Source organism: Bos javanicus, chromosome 10, assembly GCF_032452875.1.
Source record: "Bos javanicus breed banteng chromosome 10, ARS-OSU_banteng_1.0, whole genome shotgun sequence".
NCBI classification, from domain to species: Eukaryota; Metazoa; Chordata; class Mammalia; order Artiodactyla; family Bovidae; genus Bos; species Bos javanicus.
This window is the reverse complement of record NC_083877.1, coordinates 43,530,919-43,548,257: the sequence shown is the minus strand read 5'-3', so window position 1 is coordinate 43,548,257 and position 17,339 is coordinate 43,530,919. Positions and strand designations below refer to the sequence as shown.

The window sequence follows — 17,339 nt, the reverse complement described above, 5'->3', positions numbered from 1 at the left end:
TATCAGCTATAGTGCATTTTCTGCCATCTTGCCACCTTAAGACCATTTGGGCATGCTGATTTATGTTGTCACAGCAGTTCAACATCTAGTCAATTAAATCTGAAGAAACCCAGTTTGTCATTAGGTGATTTGGAATTCCAACAATAAACAACTGGTTTTGTTGGTTGCTTTGGCTGAATTGATTAAATGCCTCTGAGATATAGTAGAAACACTTCAGTTTGTATGACAGCATTGCATTTCTGCTTTCCAGTAATTATAGTCTCCGTTGAGCCAATATTTCCAAAGGAAATGCTGTGAAATGTTCTGAATTGGTGTTTCATTTACAATATATTATTATCTTTATTATATTTACCTGAAATAGGGAATTAGCAAAAACAAAGCCACAGGTAAAGCAGAATAGATGAGCTGCTTGTACCCAACCAAAGTTCATCTAGAGAAGTTGAATATAAACACAGTTTTTCTATATCTGTGAGGCACTTAGAAAGTGATAGTCATTAAAAGCCCACAAATGCCTCTTGGCACATCTGTTTATAGTGATGAACTTAAAGAAAACATCAAGGTCACTCATTCTGTGTTTAAAGACTTAGGGAACTATTCCTTCTTAATGACTGTGCATCTTCTAAGTGCATCTTAATGACTGGTGGTGGCCAGTGGCCACCGAACTTGTGCTGCTCAGATATCTGCTGTGATGAGCATAGTTGACTATTGCCCTACTAGCTGCCCCTCTGAATGTACCACTGCATTTGTGCCAAGGTCACAATTCCCACTGGAGAAGGAAATGGCAACCTACTCCAGTATTCTTTGCCTGGGAAATCCCATGGGCAGAGGAGCCTATTGGGCTACAGTCCATGGAGTTGCAAGAGTTGGACATGACTTAGTGGCTAAACCACCACCACCACAATTCCCACAGGCTGCTTCTAGTGACTGAATGAACATGATGAAGATCAAATGTGTTCTGTTCCTAAGAAACACGTTGTTGTTCAGTCGCTCAGTCATATCCAACTCTTTGTAACCCCACGGACTACAGCACACCAGGCTTCTCTGTCCATCACCATCTCCCAAAGCTTGTCCAAATTCATGTCCATTGAGTAAGTAATGCCTTTCAACCATCTTGTCCTCTGTTGCCCACTTCTTATTCTGCTTTCTATCTTTCCCAGTATCAGGGACTTTTCCAATGAGTCGGCTCTTTGCATCAGTTGGCCAAAGTATCGGAGCTTTAGCTTCAGCATCAGTCCTTCCAATGAATATTCAGGGTTGATTTCCTTTAGGATTGACTGGTTTGATCTCCTTGCAGTCCAAGGGACTCTCAAGAGTCTTCTTTAATGCCGTAGTTCAAAAGCATCAATTATTCAACAGTCAGCCTTATTTTTGGTCCAACTCTCACATCCATACATGACTACTGGCAAAACCAAAGCTTTGACTTTATGGACCTTTGTCAGCAAAGTAATGTCTCTGCTTTTTAATATGCTGTCTATGTTTGTCATAGCTTTTCTTCCAAGGAGCAAGAATCTTTTAATTTTATGGCTGTAATCACTGTCCACAGTGATTTTGGAGCCCAAGAAAATAATGTCTTTCACTGTTTCCATTTTTTCCTCATCTATTTGCCATGAAGTGATGGGACCAGATGCCATGATCTTAGTTTTTTGAATGTTGAGTTTTAAACCAGTTTTTTCACTCTCTTCTTTCACCTTCATCAAGAGGCTCTTTGGTTCCTTTTCACTTTCTGCCGTAAGGGTGGTGTCTTTTGCATATCTGAGTTTATTAATATTTCTTCCGGCAATCTTGAGTCCAGCTTGTGCTTCATCCAAAGACAACTTCAATGGCTAACTTAGTTCAAGAACTTCCCATTGGCTTGGCTGAACCTCTTTGGGAGCCACACCCAGTCTGAGACTTTTACCACCCAACCTTCCTACCCATTCTCCTTCCACGAGAGTCAGACTTTGCTTCCATCTGAAAGCTCTCTCTCCCTTCTCCTGCTCTCTCTCCATTTGTGCTTTACAGCTGTTACCCTCTCTTGCACCTCTCTTGCACCTCATCTTACCCCATCTTGACATCTACTTCTTGGAGGACTTGAACTCACAATGACCTTGATTTTACACTATCACCCAAAACAAAATCAAGAAAACCTGAAGCTGTGCCTAGAGTAACAAAACAAAACACCCAAATCTAGAACTTTAATAATTTTCTTATCGGAGTCACAAATTCACTGTAAAATTTTGTGATGTTACTTCTCTTTGTATTTTGCATGTCAGAACTACCCACAGCAGCATGATACTATGAGAAAAAGTCTTGCTTCTCCCTACATGTACCCTCTCTTATTGGAAGATTGATACAGAATATATAACTAATGAAGACCTAGTGTATAGCACAGGGAATTCTACTCAGTGCTCTGTGGTGACCTAAATGGGAAGGAAATCTAAAAAAGAGGGGTTATGTATATACATACAGCTGATCCACTTTGCTACAGCAGAAACTACCACAATATTGTAAAGCAACTATACTCCAATAAGAAATTTTTTAAAAGATTGATGCAGAGATATTGAAAACTATCTTTCATGTAAAAATTTATAGTTTATATTAACTAATATATTTTAAATAATTTTACGTGTTCCTGCTTAAAAAATTTTCCCGTTAGAAAATCATTATGAAAAGTACAGAACATTATTTTAAAAAATTAAAATCACCAGCATCCCAGCATCCAAAGATACACGCTATCCAGAGTTACCATTTTGGATGCTTTTGTCTGTATTTTTTTCTATCCAGGCATTGATATCTACACAGGTGAGATAATACTCTGTATATAAATTTAGTATCCTGCTCTTTCCCATGGTATTAATTTTTTTATGAAACACTTTTAATATCTACACAATATTCCATTGTACATTATCTTATGATTTACTTCACTCTTACCTTACTATTCGAATTCAGGTAATTTCTAATTTCCCAGCTATTTTAAACAGCCTATGATGAATGTATGTGTTCATAAAGCTTTAGTTTACAGTTTGGTGTTTTTTTTTTTTTCCTTTCTATATAGATCCCTAAAAGCCTTTCCTGGCTTCCTGATAAACCTGCAGATGAGGAGAATCAACAAGCTTTCTTCCCACATTCATGTTAGAAGGATACCAAAGGCTCATTGCTGGGCCTGTATCCTTCTGACAATACCAACGTATAAAATCAGGGAGTTGAATGAGATAATCCCATCTTTCCATCCATACTTAATATTTCTTAAATATTCGATTAGTGGACTTAGCTCCTCTCTGGTTCTATAATTTTCCTTATACCCTTTAGGGCTGTAAGACACAAACGTACACAATGATAATGATGCATCCAGGCTGTTACTATATTGTCTTTATACCATAGAGAACACTCAGAATTATATAGGAATGTGTTGGCTCTGTGACGCCGTTCTCTCCAGCACATACAACTTATTTCTGTCTGTTTTTAAATTACTTTAGGCTTCTAAGTATTAAGAACTATATTATAGCTCTGTGAACCAACTCACTGAGCCTTCTAATATTAACCCGATCAAAATGTTGTTCACTTGCTAGATATTAATTTTTTCTTTTGTGTTCCCTGAATTTACCCTTGACTCTACCTTCATTAAAAAAAGACTGTATTGTGTTTCACGGTGCATGAACTTGTACTAGGAACTGAGTTACAAAAATGTTATTCTTGATGTCAAGGAATTTCTAGTTTAAAAACCATGACACTGAAGACAAAGGAGCATCTAACAACCCATCTGGGTCTCAGTGCCTGCCAGGTGCTGAGGGCCGCTCGGGGAGTTCAGGAAAGAGAGGTTCTGGGTAATTCCAGGTTTCCAGAGGCTGGAGCCAGTGCAATATTGTGTTCCTCAGAGGGAGATCTGTGAAGGAAATGGGATTCTGGAAGCTTTTCAAATTGCAGTGGTGAGGCTTGGGGTCTGCCAGAGAGAGAACATTTCAAGATCTGGGATCTAAATCAGGAAAGATTCTTTTTCCTGATAAAGGTGGAAGCAGAGCCATCTAATGTTTTACAGATTGAAAACACAGATTCAGAATAAACAGCGATGATAACTTAGGAAAGGCAGGTCTTAGCAAATGGCAGAGCAAACAATCAGTGAGAGTTAGCGTGGAGAATTAAGGCTAAGCACTTGGACACACTAAAATGCTTACAGGAGGCAATGCAATTACTTTCAGATGTGCTGGACCTAATTAGGCCCACTTATTGCTTTTAATAATAACTGCTCTTTATAAAATACAGTAGTTCTGCCTCTTTGCTCACACATAATGTATTGTGAGCTTTACCTGGCTTTGCCATCAAGGACAGCGTGAGGGGTATGGGAAAAACACTGCTTCTCCCCTAAATGAACTTGGAGTGGAGAAAGTGAAATGTAGCTCTTAGATTGGCAGTATCACCAATAATCAGTTAATGCTAAGCTGGGATATGTTTTCCAAATGAGGATGTTTTAACATAATAATAATATGCTAACTGATTCCCAAGTTTAAGCACAGAAGAAGAACCTTAGATAGGGCTCCCCGGAAAACAAAGCATGAGACACAGGCTGGGGTGTCGAGTTGAACTGGGAGGTGGCCCCAAGGAGCTGGAGTGTGGCTGCTGAGAGAAGGAGACAGAATATGAGAAAGAATAATACACGGTGACTTTTTGACATTAGAGCAGCCTGTATTTGAGGTCAATACAGGGAGAGTTTTTACCACTGTGGACATCAAGGACTTGTCTCATCACAGGTCCTCAGAGGAACTGTGGCCAGTGTGTCCCAGGATTGTCCCGCTGAAGGACAGTGTGGCGGGGGGCGGGGGTCATTCACTCACTGCGTGTTCCTCATTCCCCAAAGTTCCTCCCCTAAGGCGTTAACACTCCCACACTTCTACATCACGTCCATGTGGACCAAGCAGACTTTGGAGAAAGTCCCAAGGCAGAAAGCAGAGAGATGGCCAGGCACGTGCCTGAGGTGAGACATGTCACTCAGAGGGACTGTCCACTGACCAGCTCCAGGGTCCCCTGCCGAGGTCTGCGCTGGAGCCAGATGAGCCAGGGGTTCAGTTAGGCCTACGGAGGACAGTGCCTTGACTTTTCGTTGCTGCCTCTGCCACTGCCACCCTCACTAGTGTGTTCCTTGTTGCCTCAGTCGTGGGGCTGTCTTCTGGACCCTCTTCCTAGGGAACACAGTCACTGGTTAGGGTCTCAGTGTCCTGTCATAAACCAGCGCTAACAAGCCCTCTGACTCTTCTCTCCACACTTCACCCAGGCAGCTGTGGCACCTCTGCCTCATTTGTTGTAAGCTATTTTTATGTCCAACCGACAAAGAACCCAGCCAGCAACCTATTAAGTGTCCTTGCCAGGAAGTGAGATCTTGAGCCCTGGGACGGTGGTCCTGGGTTGATAAATGCTCCCTATACCATGCTCCCCTTCATACTCTACCTCCCTCCATCCAACACACTCAAGATCCACTCCCACACATGTTCCTGTCAGTACATTTTAGTGAGATCCTGAAGTTCTTCCAGTAAGAAAGCTGTCTGTTGCTGCCACAGTACTGCTTGGGCTATGCAGAGACCTGACCCAAATTATTAAAATCTGGTGATATCCATGTCTTGACTATTGTAAATAATGCTGCTCTGAATATTAGGGTCTTGTATCTTTTGTAAAAAGAGATTTATCTTTTCCAGTTATGTGTCAAGAAGTGAGCTTGCTGGGTCAGATGGTAACTCTAAACAACCTAAATTTTCATTAACAGATAAACTGATAAAGAAGATGTGGTGTGTGTATGTGTGTGTGTGTGTGTGTGTGTGTGTGTGTAATGGAATATTACTCAGCCGTAAAAAAGAAGCACCACAGATGTACCTAGAAATGATCATACTAAGTGAAGTAAGTCAGACAGAGAAGGACAAATTATCATATGATATCACTTATTTGTGGAACCCAAAAAAATGATACAAATGAATTTATTCACAAAGCAGAAATAGATTCACAGATATAGAAAACAAATGTATGGTTACCAAAAGGGAAACGGAGTTGGGGGAGGGATAAAGTCAGAGATTGAGATTAACAGATATACACCAGTATAAATAAAATAGACAAACCATAAGGACATACTGTATAGCGCAGGGAACTATCAATATATTCAATATCTTATGATAATATATCATGAAAAAGAATCTGTAAAAGAATATGTGTATATGTGTAACTCAATCACTTTGCCATACACCTGAAACTAACACAACATTGTAAATCAACTATGCTTCAATTAAAAAGTCTGATGGCAATTATGCAAGGTGGGGTTAATCTTGAAAAGGACAAGAATCATCTTCCATCTACCTCAGGTGAAGCCTTGTGTCCTCTGTTGGCAAAGAGGAGCCTCTCTTCTCTAGGAAGATGGAGGGGAGTATTTCTTCCCACTTAGAGGAATCCAGGGCTTTGAAATTCTCAGGTGCATCCACAAAACACGCCTGATGAAGGTGAAGAGATACAAGTCCATTAAAAAAACAAAAATGCTTCCAACCAGACTCCTTTCTCAGAAGTGCAGCCCCATTCTCTATTCTGGTGTCTCTCGTGCTCCTGGTTCCTTTCTTGGAAATAACCATCATGCTGATCCTTATTAAGAAGCAGGTCCCGATGCCTTCTGCTGTCCTGCTGCTCTCTTGGGACTAGCTAGACGATTTCTCCCAGAACAGATGTCTTTTTCTGGAAGAGCTCCTGCTGGCACCCACACTGTAGGACTTGGCTTCAGTGCCATGAACCACTTAAGGGAGATGAGGACACAGCAACACTCATCACTGGTGACCTGAGGCTGTTTGATAACAGCAATAGCTGTGTGCAGCATCTCAGTCGAGTCACTGGAGTCCCCTGTGCTGGCTCCAGAAATCACTTTGGAATTGGCATTGCTCTGGTTTGCTTCATGATCTCTCCAAATTCAGCTTCATTCACCATTGAGGGTCGAAAGCCCAAACCTTGTCTGCCAAGGTGGATAGAGGGGTCGAAGGCCTTCATGTAAATATCTGATGGAGGCCCTACTGTAGCATTTGGTGAAGGAAATAAGGCTGGATTGAGGTAAAGGGCAGGTGGAATGGCCCAGGGAGAAGTATAGCTACAAAAGGAGGTAATGGAGGGGCAGGAGATGCTTGTGGGAGATGCCAGAAGGAAGAGGAAGACTCCAAATGTTGAGGAAAGAGGCGGTAGGGATAGAATTGGGCCTGAGATCAGACTCATCAGGTGAAGGACTGGAGGAAAGCGATTGAAGTCAGGCAGCACATGGCAGGGCTTATCCTTTTAGGCAGGTGTGAGTACAAGGTTCTCAATGTATGGCCATCAGCAGAATTACTAGAATACTGTGTTAGTCCTTTATATCTATTTCCACTCTTGAGACTCAAACGCATTCACATTCTGAGCCTCTACCTCAAATTATGACAGGTCTGCCAGGTGGCTAACCCCATGTCCGCTTTTTCTCCATTAAGTACTTTTCTGGAAAAAGTTTCCAATAATTTTGTGGACCGGGTTTTCAGAGGCTACCACCACCTCAGCATACCCCCACTGGCTATTTGCCCCATTCTCTGCAAATTTCAACCCCAGCACATCACAGACTCCTACAAAGGGAATAACCTGGCTCAGGACCTGGTCTGCAGTCCACCAGGAGAAGCCACTCACATGGACAGCGGGTTGTCTATTACTCCAGCCACTGCAGGTATGCAGAATTGCCTGCAGGACGTTGTTGCTGGGCTTGGAGTTGCCTCCTGGTGAACAGGAGGTGGTGCCTCGGAACTGCTGCTTCTGTCATCTGAGGGCTGTGAGGTGGACATCAATGAATGGGGTTGCTTTTCCCATAACATCCAAGCTGTGATGTGGTTCCAGCTGAAGGAGGCATGGTGAGAGTCCTGCAATGCCCACTGAGGGTGGTTCTTCAGGCATCTGCAGGCAAGCTGTATCTAACATGAGAAGAAACAGGGCATGTAAGGTGAGACTTGGCTTGTGGGAGGGAGAGGCACTGGAGACCCTTCTGGCTCAGTGGGAAGAGACTAAACTGGACTGAATTCTTCCTCTGTTCTCTGAACATTTCTAACATAGCCCTTAATCAGTCACTGAGGGAGTCTCCCCAGGGTTGAAAAGCCATGTTGCCTTGGGTCAGAGGCTACAGCTTATAGCTTTTTCTCCTTGTTCCCAACCCCATCCTCGCCTCCCCTTAAGACAGGGCACCTGTCAACTGGCCCAGTGGTGTAAACAATGTGCTTAACCTCAAGGGCAGCTCTGGGGATCTTTTTAAAATGTAGAGATAATCAAATAAGGCGACAATTCATGAAAAAAAAAATCAAAAATGGCTGGAAAAGCCATTTACCTAGAGGACTTTTTTCACCCCATCTTTATTTTGTTTTCACTTGATATAGTTTTTATTACTACTGATAGCAACTGGGGAGAGATGTCTTGTCCTGCTGTTGTTCACTATTTATCTTTCTGGTAGGTTGAAAACTGTGTAAGAAACTTGATGATGCTGTCAAGTCTTTTAATCTGCATTGTGTTTCTTCAGTTTTGTAACAACACATTTTAAAATGAGAAATGGGATGTGAGTTGCTAGGAAAAAACCAAAAGACAAATACTATGTGATTCCATTGGTATGAGTTATCAAAGTAGGCAAATTCATAAAAGCAGAAAGTATACTTGGTAGTGACCAAGTACTCCTTCTTTGAAGGAGCCAGCTCTAAAGTGTTGCCATTGGCCGTACTAAATAATATCATTTTAAAAGTCCATGATTCCCCAAGTGATACGCAAGAGAAAGAGGAAAAGATCTTCTTTATAGAGAGTAACTTACAGAGAAGGACATAAGGTATAGAAACAAAATCATTTCATTAGAAATCATCATTTTGTAACCCTTGGATAATAACCGATTCAGCCAAGGATTAGTAAAGGATGCTTAAACCATTGGGTGAAAGTTCATTGGAGAACAAGATAGTTATCACTCCACAGGTCCTTTACCCCACAGATTCTTTTTTAATTAAGAAGGAAAAGATACATGTTTATGGTGAAGATATCTAGCAGACATGCCTTAACCAAGTGATCAAATTGTTTCTCAGTAATAACAGAATAAATTTATATTCTGTACCTCTTTCTCACAAGCTACAGGGGGAAATACACAATATCATTTATGCAGTAGTTTTGCCAAAATGTTTAACGTGAATCTAATCATTAGGACTAATCCAGAACTATGCTATTTTCAATAAAACAATTCAGAGTCTTCAAAATGTCAGTGTCAGGAAAGAAAAAAGAAAAGATGGAGAGATACTGTTCTATATTAAAGAGAATGAAAGAGGCATAATGTCAAGTATAATGCATACATCTGGATTTTAAAAATATGTATATGCTATTTTGGGGAGAAGGCAATGGCACCCCACTCCAGTACTCTTGCCTGGAAAATCCCATGGATGGAGGAGCCTGGTAGGCTGCAGTCCATGGGGTCGCTAAGAGTCGGACATGACTAAGCGACTTCACTTTCACTTTTCACTTTCACGCATTGCAGAAGGAACTGGCAACCCACTCCAGTGTTCTTGCCTGGAGAATCCCAGGGACAGGGGAGCCTGGTGGGCTGCCGTCTATGGGGTCGCACAGAGTCAGACACGACTGAAGCGACTTAGCAGCAGCATGTGCTATTTTGAAGATAAATGGACTCTATGTTAGATGACATTAAGGCAATGTTAAATTTCTTATGAATGACAATAATAGGAGTGGAAAGTCATTGAGAGTGTCATTTGGGGTGAAATATCATGATGTTTGAGCTTCCCAAGTGGCACTAGTGGTTAAGAACCTGCCTGCCAATGCAGGAGACATAAGAGACGTGGGTTCAATCCCTGGGTTGGGAAGGTCCCCTGGAGGAGGGCACGGCAAACCCACCCCACTATTCTTAGCTGGAGAATCCCATGTACAGAGGAGCCTAGCGGTCTGCAGTCCAGTGGGGCACAAAGAGTCCGACATAACTGAAGCAACTTAGCACACATCATGTTGTTTTCAACTTATTAAATGATTTGGAAAGTATATTTTTAAACATTTACATTTTATGTATCATATAAAAGTTATATACATATATAAATATAAATATATGGAAATAGACAAAGAGACTGAGTAGAAACAATGACTGTCCTATTAGCAGTGAGCATTCCTAGGACCCAAACTGTGGTCCTGAAATGCTATTTCTCACTAAAAGAAATCAGAGATTCTGGGGAATAAATGGCTGATTCCAAGTCTGTAGCAGAAAATAACAAGAAGGGCCTAGAATATATTGTCTCTCAAATACCAAGGAAGTTATCAAAGACTGTTAGGATCATCTCAAAAAGGCTCCCAGTCCACCTGAAGATTTCACTGGGCAAAGATGGGACAGTTGGAGCTTCAATCATGATAATAATAATTTGGATGGGTTAAAACAAATCAAATATGTTTAAATCTGTAAGCTCAAAAAAAATTGATCACCTTCAGAATGTGTTGGTTTCCCTGGTGGCTCAGCTGGTAAAGAATCCACCTGCAATGAGGGAGACCTGGGTTCAATCCCTGGATTGGGAAAATCCCCTAGAGACGGGAACGGCTACCCACTCCAGTATTCTGGCCTGGAGAATTCCGTGAACCATATGGTCCATGGGGTCGCAAAGAGTCAGACACGACTGAGTGATTTTCACACACAGAATGTGATAGGATATCAATGTATTGTCTTTAAATCTGGTTTAAACAACAACAATCTATCCTGCCTTCCTATTTGAACTATACCACTATCTACTTCTGCTTTATTGACTATGCCAAACCCTTTGACTGTGTGGATCACAATAAACTCTGGAAAATTCTGAAAGAGATGGGAATACCAGACCACCTGACCTGCCTCTTGAGAAACCTATATGCAGGTCAGGAAGCAACAATTAGAATTGGACATGGAACAACAGACTGGTTCCAAATAGGGAAAGGAGTACATCAAGGCTGTATATTGTCACCCTGCTTATTTAACTTCTATGCAGAGTACATCATGAGAAACGCTGGGCTGGAAGAAGCACAAGCTGGAATCAAGATTGCCAGGAGAAATATCAACAACCTCAGATATGCAGATGACACAACCTTTAGGGCAGAAAGCGAAGAAGAACTAAAGAGCCTCTTGATGAAAGTGAGAGAGGAGAGTGAAAAAGTTGACTTAAAACTCAACATTCAGAAAACGAAGATCATGGCATCCAGTCCCATCACTTTATGACAAATAGATGGGGAAACAGTGTCAGACTTTATTTTCTTGGGCCCCAAAATCACTGCAGATGGTCACTGCAGCCATGAAATTAAAAGATGCTTGCTCCTTGGAAGGAAAGTTATGACCAACCTAGACAGCATATTAAAAAGCAGAGATGTTACTTTGCCAACAAAGATCACTCTAGTCAAGGTTTTGGTTTTTCCTGTGGTCATGTATAGATGTGAGAGTTGGACTATGAAAAAGTTGAGCACCAAATAATTGATGCTTTTGAACTGTGGTGTTGGAGAAGACTCTTGAGAGTCCCTTGGACAGCAAGGAGATCCAAACAGTCTATCATAAAGGAAATCAACCCTGAATATTCATTGGAAGGACTGATGTTGAAGCTGAAACTCCAAAACTTTGGCCACCTGATGCAAAAAGCTGACTCATTTGAAAGGACCCTGATGCTGGGAAAGATTGAAGGTGGGAGGAGAAGGGGACGACAGAGAACGAGATGGTTGATGGCATCACCGATTCAATGGACATGAGTTTGGGTAAACTCCGGGAGTTGGTGATGGACAGGGAGGCCTGGTGTGCTGCAGTCCATGGGGTCACAAAGAGTCAGACATGACTGAGCAGCTGAACTGAACTGAGTAACCAAATAATAGATTAGGAGGAGAATCTCTTTATAATAATATTTCAACTAACAGATGAAATAGAAATTATTAAAATTAGAACATCTGCATTCTTCAAACCAAATGAATGACTAGCTACAGGCAGTAAGCATTATCAGTGGCTGCTGACATCACCCCAGGGGAGACAACCAGATGTGCTTCCTACAGAAGTACCCAACACCTCGTTGCCTTGACAACAGGATTAGTGTGATCCAGCTGCCAATTTGCAGGAAATACAGAGGACAGAGAATATGTTGAAATACACCACGAGTGTGCAATCAGCAGAATCCAGACTGGGAAACCCTGCTGGTCAAAGGATGCAGATGAGATATAAGGAAATGAAAGGGACTGTTAATTTAAAACTTAAAATACACTTTTAACTTTTTATTTTATATTGGAGTATAGCCAATTAACAATGTTATGATTTAATAGTTTCAGGTGGACAGCAAAGGGACCCATATACACGTACCCATTCTCCCCCAAACTACCCTCCCATCCAGCCTGCCACGTAACAGTGAACAGAGTTCCCTATACTATACAGTAGGAACTTGTTTGTATCTGTTTTAAATATAGCAGTGTGTGTATGTCAATCCCAGGGCTTCCCACATGGCACTAGTGGTAAAGAACCAGCATGCCATTGTGGGAGACATATAGACTCAAGTTTGATCCCTAGGTCGGTAAGATCCCCTGGGGGAGGCAACCCACTCCAGTATTCTTGCCTGAAGAATCCCATGGACAGAGGCACCTGGTGGGCTACAGTCCATAGGGTCGCAAAGAGTTGGACACGACTGAAGTGACTTAGCACGCACACATGCACATGTCGATCCCAAACTCCCTGTTTCTTCCCCCATTCTAACCACCTGGCAGCTATAAGTCCATTCTCTACGTCTGTGAGTTTGTTTCTGTTTTGTAAATGAGTTCATTTAAGTCATTTTTAATAGATAGGACTAAATTATAATATCCAGGGACATTTTATCACAATTGGGTGATAAAGTTATTTGCAAAGTAACAATTACTATAAAAGTAATTGAGAAGAAAGTGTTCATCATTGAAATGAGTCTCATGGACAGGGCTTCTAAAGTAGAAGGTAAAGTTTTATTTTCTGTCCGGGGTTGTAGTTTCAAAGTTGTTCACTTTTATAAAAAATAAATTGTTGTATATTTTTGTGTAGTTTTCTATCTTTATTTTTATAGTCTAATAAAATTGTTTTGAAAGAGAGAAAGATACTTTAGCAGACACACCAACCAACTGCAATCTGTGGACCTTGTTTGAATCCTAATTTGAACAAACCAATTAACAGCTATTTATGAGATAATCAGGAAATTAGAACATTGACTAGATCTTTGATGATATTTAGGTATTATCTTTTAATTTTAGATGCAAATTAAAGATGTTAATTTTAGATCTTATTATTTAAAAATGTACACTGAAATATTTTACATAATGCCTGAGATTTACTTCAAAATAATACATTGAGAATAGAAATGGCAGGTAGGTGTATAAAAGAAACAAAGTGGCCAAAGTTGATAATTTGTGAGACTGGCTGCAGAATACATAGGGGAGTCATTATATTATCCCATCTACTTCTGTGCATGTGTGAAATTTTCCATAAAAAGTAATTTCTATTACTGACATGATTTAGATGACTAGTTCATAAGCAAAAGAAAGCTGGACCCCTAAGTTCCTGTTTGCAAATGATTCAGACAGCTGTCTCTTCAATGAACCACTCTGAAAAGTCTCCCTCCATGGAACAATTGTTTAAGTCGACCAAAACTTAACTGTTTAAGTCAACCAAGACTTCAGGACCAGGTGTCATTTTTCAGATAAAATGTCCCTGCATACCAAATGTCCCAATGCTTCTTTAAGATCAGACTGACCAAATAAAATACACTTTCACTTCTCTGTGGAGAGCTAGGGACTGTGAACCACAGACTCCACTGAGTACCTGGCCTGCCCATGAGTTGATGCCCAGATTGGTAATGTATAGGACAGAACCTTCCATTCCATTCTGCAGAATTTCGAGTCCAGACCAAAAATCTGTCTCTGAAATGCCTCCCACAATTTTTGAACAGCTGCTCAATCTCAAGTTAGCACCAAAAGTAAAACATAATAATATGGGTTGTTTTTTAAGGCCTTGATGTCTCGATTTTGTCATGCTGACATCAGCAGCATATGCCTACTGGTGTGGCAAATTGAGAATAAAATGTTTCTATGACCATGCTGCTGATTTTTAAAAATAACATTGCTAATGAGCCAGCTGTGATTAGACAGGAAAACATTAATAATCATTTATGCAGTTTCTTTTGTCCTAAACAATTCTCAGATGTTACTCTATCTTTTCAAAACTGCAATACAGATATCATACAGATGGCCCATTTGATGGGTTCTATTTTTAAATAAGCAACCTGGGAGACCATTGTTTTTATTAAAAGGTAGGGAAAATAATTTATCCCAGCACTAAGAGTAAATTATTTTTCTGACAAAATGATGTACTTTTTATAAGACAGTGTTGCCAGTTCGTGAATGTACAGTGATTTATCTCCCTGGAACTTGAAAATGAGGGCAATAAAGAATGACTTAAGGGTTAAACTCTACAATCAATATAGTGTGATAAGGGCTGAGAATACAAAACTGCTTAGAAACCAGATAGCTGTCAGGTCAGCAAGCCTGGGCTGTGAAAGAATGAATATATTATGATACCTAAAGGGTATGTTCACCAAAGTGTGTGGGAGCAGGTGATGTTGATCCATCATAGAAATATAGGAAAGAGTGTCACTCAAACAAGTGTTGGCTCTGTGTGTCTACACATTGTTCTGGGTACGACAATCGTAACCAATGGCTCTGAATTATTTGAGTCTCATGGAAAGATCACCCCTAACATGAGCCAGATGCGTCAGGCTTTGAAAACTCAAGGCAGAGGTCACAGACTTGAATGTGGACACCTAAACTTGCTCCCAGCTGGATTTGTCTGGTTCTGTTAGGTTCTTTTTTAACGTGTGTTTATATGTGTGTGTACTCAGTCGCCCAGTCTTATCTGACTCTTTGCAACCCCCTGGACTCTACCCTGCCAGGCTCCTTTGTCCATGGAACTTTCCAGCCAAGAATACTGGAGTGGGTTGCCATTTCCTACTCCAGGGTATCTTTCCCACCCAGGGATCGAACCCATGTCTCCTGCATTTGGCAGGCGGATTCTTTACCACTGCACTACCTGGGGAGCCCAATATTCAAATTAATTGGAAACTTTTAAAATGTAAATATTTTATATAAAATTCTTCATTTATTACTTTTTTTGAGAAAAATCCCACATTGCCATGTGGCAACAATCAGCTAGAACTGTGTAAGAGTTGTCCCCTGCAGACAGCTCCCGCCATCCACAGCCTCCACCAGCATCTTCACTCAGCTCACTTACCTCTCAGACCCCTGGACACATCTGCACTGGCTGCCCCTAGCTTAATACCTTCAGCTACTCAGCTGGTCTTACTTCCTGTGTACTGAATCCATGCTCAGCCTACAATCTCCTAGTCCCAGTCTGACTTCCCTTGTTGGTTTACTTTAGGAAGAAAACGAGTTGGACATGTCAATGTAAGGACTCCTGCCTTTGTGACAGTTTTGTTTCATGGCTCAGTAAGAAGCTGGCATTTTGATTTTACACATCAATCTCTGGTAACTCAGCCCTAGGGAGATGAATCCACTCTTGGTGTAACAACAAAGTCAGGTCTCAGCCTCCAAGGCTGAGAATCAAGCTTCTACTGCTGCTAAGCTCTCAGTGGCAAGCTCCCTAACTCAGTGACTTGGGACTGAACCATTCAATACCACTATATAGAATCCTCCACGAAGAAGACAGTTTTTACTGAAAAGGTCCTATATGCTCTAATTTTGTTTTGTAAATCACATTTGTGGAAGAATGAGTGCCTTTTCAGACTCTTCTAAGAGAAGATAAGAAACCTGATCTTCTCTACTTTGTGAATGTCATTGCCTCTGCAGTCACCCACTAGCCTCCTATATTTTATAATTTAGAAAATGTCCACCTACATATTGCACCTCAATTGTGTCATCTGCCAAAAAGCAAGATGATTGGGAAAGAAAATCTTACAAACACTTCCTACACATTCACACATTGCCAAGGCTTTACATCATAGGCATTTGGGAGTCCCACTGTGCCTGAAAGAACTTTAGAACGATTCATGCAAGAAATAACTTGGGAAAAGATAATTCTGAAAGATTCTCTTTAGCATGGGGGTTGTAATGCTAACTGGTGTAGCAACTCTGATGTTTAAGATCCTCCAACTCTTTTCCCATTTCAATCATAAGTGTACACGTCGCATTCATTCATTCATTAAAAAAAAAGGTTACCAAGCCATCTGTTGGGCTTCCCAGGTGGTGCTAGTGGAAAAGAACCTGCCTGCCAGTGCAGGAAATGAAAGAGATGCAGGTTTGATCCATGGGTCAGGAAGATCCCCTGGAGGAGAGCATGGCAACCCACTCCAATATTCTTGCCTGGAGAATCCTATGAACAGAGGATCCTAGTGTGCTATGGTCCATGGTCACACAGAGTCGGACACGGCTGAAGCGACTTAGCACAAATGAGCATGAGCAAAGCCATCTATTATGTGCAGGTGACCAATAGCCTGCACCTAAAGCCAATAGAAAGCAGTTTTCCTAGACTTAGTATCAATGATCATAATAACAATGACATTTTTGCCTTTATAACCATATGATTGATTTCAGTTGTTTTGATGTCTACACTACAGGATAGAACTGTTTGGCAGCTTACAAGGATTTTTAGAAAGTGCCAAGTGGTTCTACACTTACGATTTTTGTTTTCCTCCTGTAAAGAGATATCTTTGGTCACCTAACTGGCTGCTAAGTGGCTTCAGTCGTGTCCAACTCTGTGCGACCCCGTAGATGGCAGCCCACCTGGCTCCCCCGTCCCTGGGATTCTCCAGGCAAGAACACTGGAGTGGGTTGCCATTTCCTTCTCCAATGCATGAAAGTGAAAAGTGAAAGGAGTTCACTACAAAATAGTTGATGCTGAAGCTGTCAACTATTTAGTGAATATTTCTGAGTATTGCTTCTAAGTAATTTTTAAAACACAACAGAATGTCAGAAACTCTATTCTATCTCTGTCCTTTGTATATCATTCCTATGTATCACATGGTTGCCTGGAGAATCGTATGGACTGAGGATTCTGGTGGGCTACGGTCCACAGGGTCACACAGAGTTGGACATGACTGAAGCGACTTAGCATGAATGAGCATGAACAAAGCCATTTTTTATGTGAAGATGACCAAGAGCCTGCACCTAAAAATGAAGTGAATATGTGGCATATTGAGAAACCATAATTAGATGTATTTCTTAAAATTATGTTTTTGGAATCACAGATGCATTTGGTTAATAAATAGTGTGTGTGTGCTCACTCATTCAGTCATATCTACAGTCCACCTTCTGGACTGTAGCCCAACAGGCTCTTCTCTCCATGGAATTTTCCAGGC

General features: G+C 41.1%; 1 pseudogene; it reads right to left on the bottom strand.

The window, feature by feature from the left end:
* Window positions 1–6,215: 6,215 nt before the first annotated feature.
* On the bottom strand, window positions 6,216–8,132 carry LOC133255421 (cleavage and polyadenylation specificity factor subunit 7-like; annotated as a pseudogene).
* Between the last annotated feature and the right edge of the window lie 9,207 nt (window positions 8,133–17,339).